This window comes from Lethenteron reissneri, chromosome 36 (genome assembly GCF_015708825.2).
Source record: "Lethenteron reissneri isolate LAM-NWPU_2019-01 chromosome 36, ASM1570882v1, whole genome shotgun sequence".
Lineage (NCBI taxonomy): Eukaryota > Metazoa > Chordata > Hyperoartia > Petromyzontiformes > Petromyzontidae > Lethenteron > Lethenteron reissneri.
Window position 1 is genome coordinate 8931890 of NC_083814.1, and position 15717 is coordinate 8947606.

Genomic DNA, 15717 nt, shown 5'->3' on the forward strand with positions numbered 1-15717 from the left:
CACGGGATTAAAGTGGTCCCGCGTATGTGCGTTAAAACATAAACCTGAATTATTACAGCAACCACGGGGATCGAGCCAATACAAGAACTAAAATCATTGAGGAAAACAAAAGTCAGCCGTTTGGACGTAAAGCAACAGAAAAAAACTTCCAAGTTCTCAACAAACTTTTTACCGGCGGCGCGGCTCATCCCTCTCGAGCCTGCAGCCCGGACCATCAATCATCGCCATCACACCGACCGTAAACCACGGGAGCACACAAACTCACCTCGGAGAGTGCACCAACACCACCACCACAAACTGCACAAAATCCAGGTGCGTGCTCTAGCAAAGCGTGGCCCCACTCACCCAGCTCGCTCGCACAGACGGCGGTTCCCAGGTGCGAGATGCCACGGCGGCACGCGGAGGTAGCGTGTGTGGGGGGGGGGTGTGTGGGGGGTGTTTGGCTACTCGCGTGGAGTTTTCTGTCTGCGTCAAGGCCGGCCCGTGCGTGCGTAAATAAGAGACGCAGCGTCTGGCTGCGGTGCCCGCCCTCTACTTGTGGAGGGAGCGAGCGAGCGAGCGATCACCTCCCCCTACTCCCCTTCCTCCTCCCTCCTTTGCCTTTGTACTCAAAACACCCCCCCCCCTCCACACAGTCCGACCGTCTCGTGCCCCACCTGCTTGCTTCTTACGCATGGCCGTGACGCAAGCAGACAGCCTGGGGTGGGTGGGTGGTGGTGGGGTGGCGAGCGGCGTGAAGTTGGCGCAGCAGCCGCCCTGCATCGCCACCGCACCGGAGGGCAGGATGCCACCATCGGGGGCAAGCGGCATTCCTCGCTTACCACCTTGGGGCCACCCTCCCCCTCCCACTCCCGTCACTTCAGACGCTCTCCCCTCGATGTTCAGCAGAATGGCATTCGCCACCGTCTGCTCCAGCCAGACCCCCCAACCGCCCACCACCCCCTCCTTAGAAAATGTTTGAGAATCAAGAAAACAAATCGTCAAATATGTAACACCAGTGGCGGGTTTTCTTATCCGTATCGTTTCTGTTTAGCGTTTGCTGGACATCGACTGTTGTGCAGACCCCCCCCCCCTCCTTTAAAAACAAACTTACGCTATAGCGTTCATACATGGGGGGGGGGGGGGGGGGGCAGCTAGAGCTCTATGCACACAATCGACAAAGCAGCTCGCATCGGTCACTCATTCCCATATTCTTAGGTTTTTTCGGTAAAGTCACGTAGGTAAAAAAATCTAATTAATAAAAGTAAAATAAAATAAAAATCTAAAATCACAACGTTTCGGAGGCAACACAAGCCTCCGTCGTCAGGTGGAACCGTCACAGCTACGCGACTTTACCGAAAAAAACCTAAGAATACTCATTCCCATGTTCGGGGTTAAACGTTGCTCTAAAAAGGTTTTGCACCGACCGTATCTCGTGTGCGACACAGCGGGGGCATTTGACAACCATGACCGCACCTACCACCCTCTCAACGACCCTTCTGAGCAGAAGAAACCCTCTCCCCCCTCCCCTGCTCACCTCTGTCGAGGGCCCCCCCCCCCCTAACACCCACCCCGCCCCCATCCGCCTGCTGGATCAGGCCAGACGGGCTTTTTGGTTTCCCTGCGTCACTGCGTTCGCCCGTGGTTTGAGAACGCCCTGAAATTAAAATAGCTCGACGCCCGCGACGACTTCTGTGCAAGACGGCGATGACAAGCGGCCTCCTTGTGTGCTCGGGGTATGGCGAAATTTTACATGGCGCCACGAAGGCTCTGGGTAGCAGAGCTCAAATAAAAAAAGGAACAGAGGGCGATGGAGTAAAACTCTGGGGGTGGGCCCTCGTTAAATGGAATATAAGTTTGTTATTTCGACGTTCAAAACAAATAATAATTACTTTCGTACCGGTTTTGTGCTATCCACTTTGAAGCTTTTACAACGATGTGAACAGAGACGAGAGAGAATTACAGCAGCAGCAGGCGAAGATGGCTCAGAATATGTATTTGTCCTGGGGAAATCCGATGAGCTATGAAGCTCTTTTTTTCTAAAGGGGTCAGAAAGCTAAACAAAACAAAAAAAAACACGGAGTGCGAAGTGTCATCAAAAGTTGAACGAGTCACGAAAAATAAGTAAATTTTAATAAATCAAGTATACAAGTTGCATAAGTAAGGTGCCTCGCTGGTGAAGCTGCCAGTTTGGCTCAAGGCGGCAAGGACCCCCTCCCCCCCAGACCTGGCACCGGCTAGAATTCTGGGTTTGAACCCAGGGCAGCCGCTTGCGATTCAAGTGGCTCCCACTCAAGGCGTGGCGGAGCTAATGTGTTTGTCATAGCCCAGGTGCACCACACATATGACTTGGAACACGCAAAATAAAAAAGGCATCCATTCCATTAAAATGTAGTTCTTGTGCATAAACTTAGCTAAATTCCCATTCTGATAATTGTAAATATTGAGTTTGACTGTCACGTGACAAACATGATTATCGTTGTGCTCATTTACCCAGGGAAGCCTCACCAGAATCTCATTACTCTCTTCAGTAAGGGTGGTCCTGGGCAAATGTTGGCAGTAGTAATGGGGGAAGGGGTGTGATTGCTATGTATATTAAAAAATCGAGTAATTTGCGGGTAATTATTTTTTCAAATTACCGTTCTCTCCAGTGGCCGATTGCGTGAGACGTGAAAGAAAAAAAAGGATGTCCCGGAGGTGGCTCGCTCGGTGATGATCCAGTAGGAGGCTGGTCTCTCCATAAAACACCAAGCGCGTTGGTTGCACTGCCCAACAGAAGCATCCGAATGGATATTGTTTGACGGTATGACCCGCCTCCACAAAGATCGGTATAGAAAATTGTGGAAACTTAGAAAAAAAAGTAATCGGAGGTTTCCCTCCCCCCAACCTCCCACCTTGAGCAAGACGATAAAATGCATTCCAAGTGCAGACGCGATTGTAAATAGTGCATCGACGAAAAACAAAAAGCATTCTGTTCATGCGTGCCAAACACTGCAGAGTGCGTATAAACGCAATGCGGCTGCATTGTTTTATAATTGACGAAATTGCTGTATAAACGCGCAAGGTTTATGCAACCCCTGGTGAACTGAAAGGTCACGATCTGCGCACCCTCCAATTAGCGCAGGTTGGTTACGTACGGTGCGAAATAACTTCACACGCACATACGTACATTGGAAGAGAAGCATGATGTGCATTTGTAAATAACACTGAGAGGTGGAGGGGAGGGGGGTTATAAATAGATGGGTGAGTTTGTACCCTCGTCGTCATAAATCCAAAATCGGAATGCCTCCATGACGCAAGTTTAAATTCGCCACTGTGCCTCCAGGCCACTTCAGGCCACGTTAAAAAAAGAAAAACGCGCACACGCACGTAAAAAAAAGAAGATCACCCCCCCCTCCCATCTCGAAATTGTTAAACAAGGAGATGGCGTCACTGCCAGCCCCAAAAGCTGGCTTGTCTGCGGGCAGCATGCCAAGAATTCTGATCCTTCAGCACACACGCAATCGCTCACGTGGTTCAAGAATGTAAATCTTACCCGCTCCGCCCAACTCCTCCGTGTTTCTTCTTCAGACTATTACTTCTACCCGCGTTGTCTTATTACCACCGTGCACATTTGTCAGATCGTGCGGGCGGGTAAGCCAAGCAGGGATTGTTCCAGCAAAGGACAACGTCAGGGACTGTGCACCACCCCTCCCCCTCCATCGAGGAGTCTCAAAACTGGCCCAGGGGAAATCGAAGTCAGAAAACTGTGCACCGACCAGGAACGTGTGCATAAAAATAAAAAAAATCGCTGTTCCGAACGCCACCCGAGTTCGATTCCCCAGCCGGGGCTCGAGTGAAACGCAGGGTGGCGAGTGAAATTCGAACAGGTCCTGGATCGTCGGCGCTCCTAAGGTTGGCCAAAGGCGCAAGCTCTGCAACTGCTTACTCGGTTTCGATTTAAAGCTTTCGTGACTGCAGGGATTCATCTTCTTGGTTCTTTCGATAAAGTCACGTAGAATGGAAATAATAAAATTAAAATAAAACAGACGCCGTCTGACAGACCTGGTCTTCACCTGAGGACGGCTGCTTGCGTTGTGGCCGAAACGTCGTGAGAATTATTTTATTAGGTTTTATTTTTATTATTTTATTATTTCCATTCTACGTGACTTTACCGAAAGAACCAAGAAGATGCTTGCTCAGTGTCCTTTGCATGGCAAAAACAGCTTCCAATTGGAGATAGGCTTAGAGAATGCCTCTACCAGAGTCATCTGGCCTATTTCAACGTTGGCCAGATGCCTCAGGAGGAGGAGGAAAGAGTAACCACCACTCAGGTTGACACTGTACCAGGTACATCGATCTCAGAGTGGTTGAAATATTTGACACCGATGGCTCATGAGCAGGAATTGAACGCGCGTCCCCCCAATGTGCTAACCACTGCACTCCAGCCACACACAAACTGTGCGGTTATTCATTGCTTGCACATTTGCAAACTTTGTTTGGACTCCTGTTGTCGCAATGTAGGTCTTCCGTAAAAACCCAATGACAGCGCTTGCGCATTAAAACTATAAAGCAGACAAAACGTGCCGACGGCCGTTTGTGTGGCTTCTTTTCTTCTAAAGAGTGGTTTGTCGAAACTACTTCCCCCCCCCCATAGAGACCGCTCACTTCAGCGTGCACACGGCAAAGAACAGAAACTAACACGGACCATATATAGGAAACCAGGAGAGTTTGCGTTCCTTCAAAAATGGCAACAACAAAACGACAAACTCGCGCTCCGAGGTCCTCTCGCCATGGCCAGCAGACCTCGACATTGCACAGCTCTTGAACGCGTTGCCGCATGCAAGAGGGGAATGGCGATAGCAGATTTACGAGGCGGCGACCGACCGCCAGAGCCATGTGGCTGGAGTGAATCGGCCCGAGTGCTTGCTTCCAGGCGTTCAATTTCAACCCCAAGTGCACCGCATTAGGAACCAGGGTCGCAATTACACCCCCCCCCCCCCACAGATGCGAGCGCTTAAATTTAACAAAATAAAACTTGGCATCGCTGCCGCGCCAAGGTGAGAAAAGGTGACGTGCAAACAGAGGCATTGTGATCTACGAAAATAGAGATGATGAGAGCATCAGGAGATGGGATCAAGTCGACAATCAATAATAACTCAAGTGCATCGGGAATCTTGAGTGCTGCGGTTTTTGGGCGGGCAAGAACGGACAGCCATTCCCTCGCATCACGCACACACGAGCGTTCAAAAAAGGCGAGCAATTTTAAGCCATCAACCCCGATTGACGACTCGCAATTGATTTTTGGTACATATCCTTCGAACATAAGAGCACACCGACAACGCGTCCAGAAATCTAGAAAAGTGCAGTAAGAATGTGGGCGCTCGCACGGCACTGGCGGGAGAGCGTTCGCCGCTCCTTGTTGAAGAGGTTCGCGGTTTGAATCAAAGAGGCCGCCCCCGATAATTACTGCGGGTGTAACAAAACGTAGTACTGGACCACGCCACCATCCACTTCAGCGGACGTTTAAAAGACCCCCCCCCCCCCCGCTGGCGTCATTTGCAAGATAGGCCATCGTGTGCTGGCGTCAAGGGCCCAAATTCTGATTCGGACCCAGACACAAATTACACTCTGGTTCTTTCGGTAAAGTCACGTAGGTATTAAAATAAATCACGACGTTTCGGGTACACCACAAGCGTCCGTTTTCCCACTTGATGACGGACGCTTGGTGTGCCCGAAACGTCGCGATTCATTTGATACCCACGTGACTTTATCTAAATAACCGAAGAGTATGGATTTCCTGCAGTCACCAAAGCTTCAAAATCAAGTCAAATTACTCAATTGGGTTTTACACGTGGCAATAATCGCCCCCCCCCCTTACTGACAGAATGACGACCCAGGTCCACGCTAGCCAAAAATGGGACTTTTCCTAGTCTCAAGATTTCACCTGGTTAAACCGAATGCACTTGAAACTGGAATCAATAGCTAGTAGCGTACATTTAATTATCGTACCTAAAGTTTAGTTCAGTTAAATACCACGATAAAGAAGGTTTGTCGGTACGACACTGACAACAAGGATTATTAATAAAGGAGGAGTGAGGATTCATATTCTTAGGTATTTTCGGTAAAGTCACGTAGGTAAAACATTATTTTACTTTTGTTAATTTTACATTTTTTACCTACGTGACTTTACCGAAAAAACCTAAGAATATGAATCCTTGCAGTCACGAAAGCTTCAAATCTAAAGGAGTGAGGAACTAAATGTGGGTCAATTTTACTTGAAATCTGAGCCAACACCACTGGGGAGACCGTTCACTCGAAAAGGGCCCCCCCACCACCTTCCCCCTCCCCCCCCCCAACTTCCAGTGATGCTGTGTCCATTAAGCCCCTGCAATAAGCCAGGGGCTACAAGTCAGTGTCTCCCCCCCTCACTACCAGCCCCATCAAGGCTCCATAAAGCCGAGAACAGAGGTTCATCCACGTGTATGTACGCCAAACTTTATTTTTCGCCACACCGTACGTAGACAATCGTGGTTAAAAATCGGAGGAGCAGCAGATACTTAGTTCCTTGCACCTGGCGTTTCACAGCCCATCAAACACGTATCGAAGAATCGGTGGCTCATCCGTTTATAACCCAAGCCAGTGGTTCTATTCTATTGACCACTCATTCTATTGACCACAGGAGGGATTATGGGTCTAGCCAACACCCAGCTACTTTGCCATCAAGGGCTGCTCGCGCTACTGCTGGGGCCAGACTAAAATGTAAAAGCGGCAACATGCGCACAAAGTTTCAAATAAACCACATTCATGCCTCTGCGTGGGAGCTGCCAAAGTTGGGCTGAAATAAAGGTGCCAAAATGCAATAAAACACTGCATAAAAACACGATACAAGTAAATAAATATAATCTCCCGTATAACAACATCCTTTTCTTTACTGCAGCAGGATTTTCTCAGGGATGGATCGCACCGGCCATCTGGCTCAGAATACAGGCAATCAATATCCAAGCGGGTGTTCCGGCAAGGCAATAATTTAGCGACCGAATAATTGTGGCCAATTTTCCTAAATTTTAGGTCCAAGCAAAAAAAAAAAGCACACAATGACCCCAGTTCGTGAACAATGTCACAAGGCCCCTTATATCCACACACACTTGGGAGGGGAAAAAACCCACTGCAGAAGAGAAATGTGCCCACAGTTCATTGTTGTTGTTCGGAGGCAATGCTCGACCAGGGCAAAATCGGTCACGAAGGGCAGGTATAGTTTCGTAAATACGTCGTCACCTGATGGATATACCACTACTCGACCTTTGGGTCGACTCAGCCCTCGCCTCCACCACCTACCCTGTAAAATTGCTTTGATTTACCGTCGTTTCGATATTCGTTGCCGCACCCGTCAGGAACGCATCCTCGGACCTAAAAACCGGAGTTTTTGCTATACTACGTTAGCAGTCAACTCGACATTAATTTCCAGGTGGGATTAGCCGAATTGTGAATTAACCATGGGTCACATTTTTTTTACACAGACGCTGGTTATATTATTATTCGCCGCTCCCAACAATGTAGAGTTGGCGCGTGACTGACAAACGTGTTGCCAAGAAAACGGATTACTCTAGATCAGAAAAAAAAACACACAGCCTAACATTCCCCCCACCACCAGTCTATGCAAGTAACCCATGTTTTTTTAAAACCCTAATGTGTAATAATACCAACTTGATTTTGATTTAGCACCCAATACAGTGGGGCCAATTAGACGCTACCTTCACCACGTGGTGAGAAACATTTGAAAAGGAGCACCCCCCCTCCATGGCAGCTGTCCCTGTGTGGCAGAGACTCTGCACCTGGTCTGAAAAAGAGTGGCACGGGCATTTAGTCTGCCGGCAGGGGGCGAAGACTGCTTTCCGTGTAATCCCAAGTGAGTACATTTGCGGTGCGATTAAAAAAATGGGCAAATCAGTGCCCCCCCCCCGCTCGCCCGGGCCCTACCCACCCTCACTCGTTTCGCTATTGCTGCATTTGACGCGTTTCCGTGTTATCCGCACCCACCGTTCCCAGAATATACACCGGGAGTCCACTGGGCTCTTACATTGCAAGTGGACCCCCGGCAGCCAGGGGGTGGTCAGAGCTGTTAATCGATGACTCATACCCTTCTCCCCCACACAGCTCGCCCAAGGTTACATCGGTGGCGAATAACCAACAATCAACCCAGGCTTCCTTTAAAAACATTGACAACATTAAAGCCCCAAAAGGTATTTTTGTGCAAATTACCCAATCCACCCCCCATTTACGGCAAACGGTTAGACATGTGTAGTATACGGGAATACTGGTAATCGTCGTAATAAAATACTTGGAAAAACAATTTCACCCTATGAAAACAAAAATGACTAATAAGATGGGAGTTTGTGCAAGAGCAAACGTTGTGGGCTCGTTCTGGATCAGCTTCAACGTTAAAATGATCCTCATCAGCAGAGTCAGGTCAGAGATGTGCAAGTTGAACAGGCTGGACCTGCTGGTGAAACCCACAATGGTTTAAAAGCGTGTCCAGATTTTGCTGGATTAAAACGACTGTTGGCCGATTTGTCCGAAAGGCCACTTGGGGGCTGAGAGATGGAAATATATTTCACATGCAGAGATTAATGGGCAGCTTATTCAGTGCACTGTCCACAATGGTTACATAACAGTGCATAATGAGCTGTTATTAAAAAAGACGTTGCCAAGATAATAACATCGGGGGGGGGGGGGGGGGGGAATGGCATTCATCAATAAACACTTCCAAAAAGAAAAAAAAAACTGGCAACGTTTCAGGCAATAGCCCCTCTTCAGAATTAGTCCCAAAAAGATCCCTAGGCCAAAACTCATGTTTTTTAAGTCACTTTAATTTAATACCGTTCCAAACTAAAGATACAAACATTAGATAGAAACTTTTAATACATTTTCACCTTCAAGGAATAGCATAGGGTGGGGATCCATATAATCTGCATAGGTTCGGGTGGATAATCAATAGAGGCCATGGTCAAAAGTGCACATATATTGGCAGGGTCTAAAACCAGGAACATTACGCATGCTACAGGGGACACAGGAGGTTGGTGGCAGTGTCTCACGTGGCCTGGATTATTGACGTTTGAAGCGTGGCCATGTTTCCGTGCACTCTTCTCATTCATCTTATCCTGTTCATCAAGTGCGGGAGGGGGGGGGGACGATAGGCGCTCAACGTCAAGTGCATAAAGCCATCGACTGGGTTTTTTTTACGCAAGAATTTCCTCTACCGCCGGTGGCAACCCGAACGCAGAGCCGCCCGCCCGCCAGCATCCCTGCCGCTCGTGCGCAAATAAAAATAGCACCTTTGGAGTGTGATTAGGTAAAAAAACCGCACACGATTGCACGCGCCGCAAACCAAGTGAAAATGCTGAATAAAACACCGCGCGTCCCGAAAAGGTCAGTTGCGTGAGGAATTACACGGAATGTAATTTTCGTAGGGGAGTCAATATCGACGCGGAGTTGGAAAAACCAAAAAAAAAATAAGGAAGTTGCCTATTAAGTGTTTTCGTTTTTATACCAAGAAACGCCTCTGCAGTCAGACGGGGAATTTCATTTCAGCCGGGTGAGGCGCTCATAGCGAAGCAGCTCCATTTACAAGGGATGTTCAGACAGCAGCAGCCGCGAGGACAAACCGCTCTTCCCTTCCGATATATTCGGAAGCCACCTGGGAGCTATGCCACTTGTAAACCATCTACAGATTGAACACATTTCCTTGCTTTGGTTTAGTCTGCGGTCCTCCCCCAGCATACCGCACCTCCGATTAGCGTGGTTCGCTATGTGCGGTGCAAAATGACTTCAACATACATTAGCAGGAGTGGGATTGTGCAAAGAACAGAGCGAAATGAGTGGTTGCAGCAAATGAGCAGTCAATTTCGGACAGCCAAAAATCCCCGGCATAGCCTTCGGATTATTGGGGCAAGTGCTTTTAGCGGAGCACGTGCCAAGGATCGGCACGGCACACGAGAGGGGGGGGGGGTGGCTAACACCATGCTAGACCTCCTTTGTCTTCCGCAAATGGCAAAGTTTTTACCACACCAGGTACTCATGGAAGCAGAGCCGACCAAGAAGAGGCCCTGGACCGGTTCAAATAATCGTCACCTGGGTTGTTAGCCGTGAGAGGGAAATCAAACCATCGGGCCGCTGTGTCCGTATCGCAGTGGGCCAAAATCGTGAACAGGACGCACACACGGCATCCGGGCATTGCCACATACGGTGGCGTCATAACAAACAACGGGAGCCGTCCTCGGCTTGCCGTGAATTTTAATTCAAGACCGCAGCCTTTGGGGATCCCCCACCACGGGACTAGCCCCTAGTCGACACCCCCCACCCCCCACCATCACCATCCCACTCTCCTGCCCAGATCGTGCCCCCTGCTGCAACAACCCAGGGCCTCCTGGCAAGGGACCCATCGTCCAAGCGAGACTTTGTGGGAGGTCACTTCCTGTCTGCCCCAGGACTCAAGGTCATCCTCTTTATGGAGCTGCCTACGTCTGCCCGTCCTTTTCAAAACGTTTATACCCCCCTGCCCCTGTGATGCACATCCAACGTGATTTTTTTTTACAGCAAAAACCGATGATGCAGTTGCCTTTAGATGTTTTATAAATACACTATTGTGATGTACTGCGGTTGTAAAGAAGGGACATTGGCCGCCACGTTATTATCTCGTGTGTCCCCTCCCCCCAACCCCTCAAAATTACAAAAAGCCAGCGCGCGTTTGTCAGCAACACTGACCGACCGCCGGTCAACGCAATTTTCAGCCCGCAGCAGACGTACATCACCCGCTTGTTGCGAGCCCGCTCAGAAAATTCGATTACTCACTTCCTCGCATTTCTGGAATAAAATGGGTGGTGGGGCCACCGAGAGAGAGGAGTCTGCCAGACTTCCTCTGGACGTCGCGGTGCCAGCGGACTGAGTCACCTTGCAAGCAGTCACCCCCCCGCCCCCCCCACGCGCGCTTCCTTCCCGCAGGGGAGCGAAAGAGCCGCCCGCGTCCGTTATGGACATAGAAGCGAGGGCCCACGCCACCACCACAAAGAACACGAAAAACCCAACGCTAACCTGCTGACCTATCACACGGCTTAGTCCCTTCCCCACCACCAGTAATCAAAGGCAAGCCCAGCTGTAGTCCAGGCCCACATTTCCCACAACACGCACGCGTGCGGGCGGGCGAGCAGACACAAGGACAGCGTGTACCACAATCCTGGCACGGAAAACGATCCGCAGAGGAAACCGAGCTCGCTGGTCTAGTCTCGTGGTGGTGCAGCTACTGGGCACCCATAACAACAACATGAGTCCGTGATCGTGTTATTGTTGTTGGTTGTAGCGGGAGGGGGGGGTGTATGTTACACGTGAACACTGGGCAGGCCGTCGACAAGCGTATAGCGGCAAAAAAGTGTGTAGCCAGCCTGCGGCCGCTTGTTTGCACAGCTGCTGGGTGGGGGCCTCCGCTAGAGGGAGTTCTTTTGAACCCCTCGAAGGAGGAGAGAGATCTACTGGTGGCATCAACTTTCCACAATGTTCAGGTCTTGGGAGAAGGATACATTCATTATTGAATTCCTGGTGTTATTAGACGCAGTTGTGGAGGCATGGTCGATTACAGCTATACTTTGCGCAGACGTGGCTGGAGGGAGACCAAATCGTCGGAGCCTCGTCTCTCCAAAATCACCACTTGGCCGCCGTGCTTTCTGCACGGCAATTTATTCTGCACCGTATTAGCCCACCGCATAGCTTCAGCGACTCCCTAATATCGGAAGGAAGAGCCGTTCCAGAGGGCTGCGGAGAAGCACATCTGAAAGCGCGCGATGCGGTTGATCTTCTTTGTTCGATGGCGACTCACTGAAAAATGCAAGAGTCCCCAGGATTTAATCACCATCATCCTCGGCCGAGACGGTTTCGAATGCTTCCGTCGTGTGCCATTGAAGTTTATGAAAGCCTGCTCGATATAAAAACGATAACAATCTCAAGTCTATATTGCGGAACGCATCGTTGACATGTCAACCACACGGTTAAAACGGCCGTCCAATGGATTACACCGTTAGACACCCTGTATACATTTTTAAAATGTATAATAATAATAATGTTAAACGCAATTTTTCCCCACAGCCCACGTGGTGTAATAAAATTCTAACGTTTCTTCATTTTTTTCTCAATTGCATAATTGTTGCACGGAAAAAAACACAGTAAAGATATATTTCAGGGGAAACTAAAAAACAGATTAAACCCACTTCTTCCTACACAAGTGGCACCCGCTGCGGAGTGTTCGGTCACCGCACTGGAGGGGAACAAAGCACAGCCTTGCTTATGCTTGCATCACCAAGTAAGTGGTTCTCTAAACCCAACCGCCAGACGACAGACACAGCGTTTCCCCTCGCGCCGTTTATTCCGTGGCTTGTCACATTAATTACCCAAAATAAAATAAAAACGTGGAGTCGATAGGCGATGGTACCAAGGGAATCATCGATTGCACCCTCGTTTCAAGGCAGACCATCGCAGTGTTGTTTTTAAATCATTTATATTAAGTTCGCTTGCTTGCAAATCTTTCGGTCGTTTTTAAAACCCACTTCCCGTGATCCAATCGAGCTGACATTTTCCACAGACTCGTTGTACGTGACAATTTTCGTGAAAAAAAAAGTCCAAAATGTTTTACACTGTTTAGGGAAAATTTTTTTAAATATTAAATTACCAATTGCTTAATGCTGGCAGACAATCATCTGACCCATAGGTGGCAGCCATCTCAAGCCAGAGGACGAGAGGACTCTAGCCGCCACGCATATAAAGGATTTAGTGAAAAACTTAGTTTTTACGGGTTAATTTTTTATTAATGCAGAGTGGATGTCCGCGATAAAAATTAAACAAAAACCTGAGCAGCTTTCTCGCATTGTGAAAAACGCATTTAGCAACATTTTTTTTTTGGGGGGGGGGGGGGGGTTCTGAGGGAGAACGGGACAAAAAAAAGTTCAAGTCATAACAGAATTTCACAACAGACTGTTTAGGTCCGTCTGGCTTTAAGCGTTATTATTCTTGCAGTTTAACAGTAACGTTTACGGGGGGGTCGTGGCAAAACACGCCGTGTGTTTTGGAACACGTGGAGAGTGTTTGCACCACCGTGTCATCGGTCGGGAAGAAGAAAACGATCAGCCCTGCAAGCGAGGACACTGCACCCTGGCCAAGTACGCAGCTCACCATTCGTAGCGGCGGGCGGGAGGCATTTGGTGGCAACCGTGTCCAACAAGCAGAAGCCAATTCAACGTCTCCAACATTACGAAAGAATTAAGTCCGGATCAAAATTCAGCCGGCATTTTTTTGTGAAAGAACGTAAAACTCCAGACTAGTTTTGACCTTCTGCATTGGTCTGCTGACGAGACCCACAAGGTCGAAAACAGGTCCGGGGGGGGGGGGGGGGGGTAGGAGATTGCTTTCCAAAACAAAAACGCAGTTGGGAGTGCCATTGGTCGGGAAAGCAGGGTAGAAATCATAACATTAATTTTATTTTACATGTGAAGGACAGAACAGAATTGTGCACGCTTTCACCCGGCGAATGGAGGTCACAGCAAGGACAGAAACAACTTTTCCATCACCACCACCCTCGTCGTCATCCAGCGGGAGCTCTGGCTGCGTCGTCGGCAAAGTCTCCAAATAAGGACAGAGCTCCCAAGTGGGTGCGCCAACGCCGCTCCCCCGCAGACGGCGACGGCGATGATGCTGCTGCTGCCCCCCCACCACACCACCACGGGATCGATTAAAACCGGGAGGGCTTCTGTACAGGGTGACGCAAGCGATTTCCGACGAGGCATCGTTCCAAGATTGGCTTCTTCGTAGGGGAGGGCAATCTGCATTGTGTGGTTTACGTCATGGCCGCCAGAGGGGAGGGAAAACAAAATATATAAATCGCTCAGCTGCGCGGCATGGCACGCACAGAGGCTGTCAAAAGAAACGGCGAGTGTAGCAGGAGCTCACGATTTGAGGCTGCGTTAAAAACACGGTGTGAAAAAAAAGTGGTAAAAAGTGCAGCAGCTCTACAATTAGGCGAGCAGGTATTTGGCCTACTCTTCCACGTCTTGGAAGAGGGTGCAAGTAACCATCCACTCTTTCACCCCCCTCCACCTCCCCTCCAAATACTCGACCTGCCGATGGAACTAACCTTTATGTTACACATTTGATACTTCGGTGTGGACAGAGGCGGCGGGGAGATTTTAGGAGCTCGGCAAAATCGTTCGACTGCCCCGCCGGGAGATGGGAGTCAAACCGGGCGGCCACTGGGGTGGCAACTCCAGTGTGCCCAAATTATTGCACCACAAGCAGCGTCTTTACTCTTGAAAAAAATCGGCGATGTTTAACACCGCCATGGCAGCGAGATGTTAACTATCTTGCCTGTTGTACAGGTTACGAGTTCGATCCCAACCAACCCCGACACCTGCTGTATATCTGGAGTTTGCACGGTTTCTTGCCCATTGGCCGCGTGGATTTCTTTCTTTTCGCCGGATCCTCCGGTTTATCCGTCCACATTTAAAAACCTGCCTTTAGAGTATTTGGCTGCTTGTAAATTTGCACATAAGCCACTTCATTGAGCCATCACATGTGGTAGCCAGGTCACGTCTAAAAATGAGCTATATAGCTCAGTGGGCCTTACCAGGACTGGACGAGTGGGTTTGTTTCACCATACTTTACCACTCTGATCAAAGTAGGTTGGTACAGGAGGCTCCCAAGGACCCATTCTGACACAGGATGCCACCGACAGGGAATTTAACGCTGGTTGACAGACCTCACAGCGCAGAAACCACTATCGGTTCGGGTTCCGAAAGTGTCACCCATTTATGTACAGCTTTTTACAAGAGCAAAAATTTGAAAAGAAAATAACGTTTCAATCCTAAAGATATATAGAAACGGTAGCACTGCACGCGCTACCAACTTGCGCAAGCCAATCAATGCATCTGCTATCAAGTTTCAAACAGCATAAACCCCCCCCCCCACTTCATTCGCCCCTTCATGATAGCGTTTGATAACACTGATAAGACCTTGGCACATTAAGCCCACGGAGTCAGACGCAGCGGGTTTCCCCATTAAAAAAAGAGTGCGTGGGAAGGTGCCGAGATCCCGTTCAATATCCTAAGACTTGCGGGGCGAGAATTCCACATTTCTGGTGACAGGCACGAGTCACTCACGGAAAAAGCCACTTGCATTAAAAAGGTGTACACAGTCACTGCAGCATAAAAACCAAAGGCATTTGGGATTCCATTAGTTAAATGTTGTAAAGTTGAAAGCAGCAAATCGCTGCGCCTAAATGAACAAAGGATTAAAATTAGTGCACGTCACCCGCTATGGCACATGGACACGAACAATAAAAAAGATGAAAATTACCAAAAAGCATCGTGGTGAAATGATGCATGCTGGGAAGTAGACACGCCACATGGAGCCGCAAAACCAACATTATGCCACGAAGCAAGAATGCAAGTGGCTTTTGCGCAGCGCATGGACGGCTGGGAACAGACGGCCGATGTTCACCGAAGGATGGAATGGCAGCCAAAAATCAGGCACCACGTCCGAGGACAAAAGTCAACGCTCGTGGGTCGCAGCGGGGAAAAACGGTGGCATAAGCAGGCGGTATGGGGGGGGGGGGGGGGCAGTCATCCAGCAGTGGATAGAACATGGCTGAAAAATGCCGAATAGCTAATTTCATTCGTGTTATTTATTTTAAACTCATTATGCATTCCATGCGCACGCCTTTAT

General features: G+C 49.1%; 1 protein-coding gene across 5 annotated transcripts in view; it reads right to left on the reverse strand.

Annotated features, from left to right (window-relative positions):
- The window catches only part of SPSB1 (splA/ryanodine receptor domain and SOCS box containing 1), a 94319-nt gene that overhangs the window by 32190 nt on the left and 46412 nt on the right, over window positions 1–15717 (reverse strand). The window contains exon 1 of one of the 5 annotated variants that reach the window (XM_061566040.1): window positions 346–411. The exons of 3 other annotated variants lie outside the window; for them this stretch is intronic. The gene's annotated coding sequence lies outside the window, so the exon portion shown is untranslated. Of the gene's footprint in view, window positions 1–265; window positions 412–15717 lie in introns of those variants that run through there. One more of the 5 variants, XM_061566038.1, reaches the window with a different exon arrangement.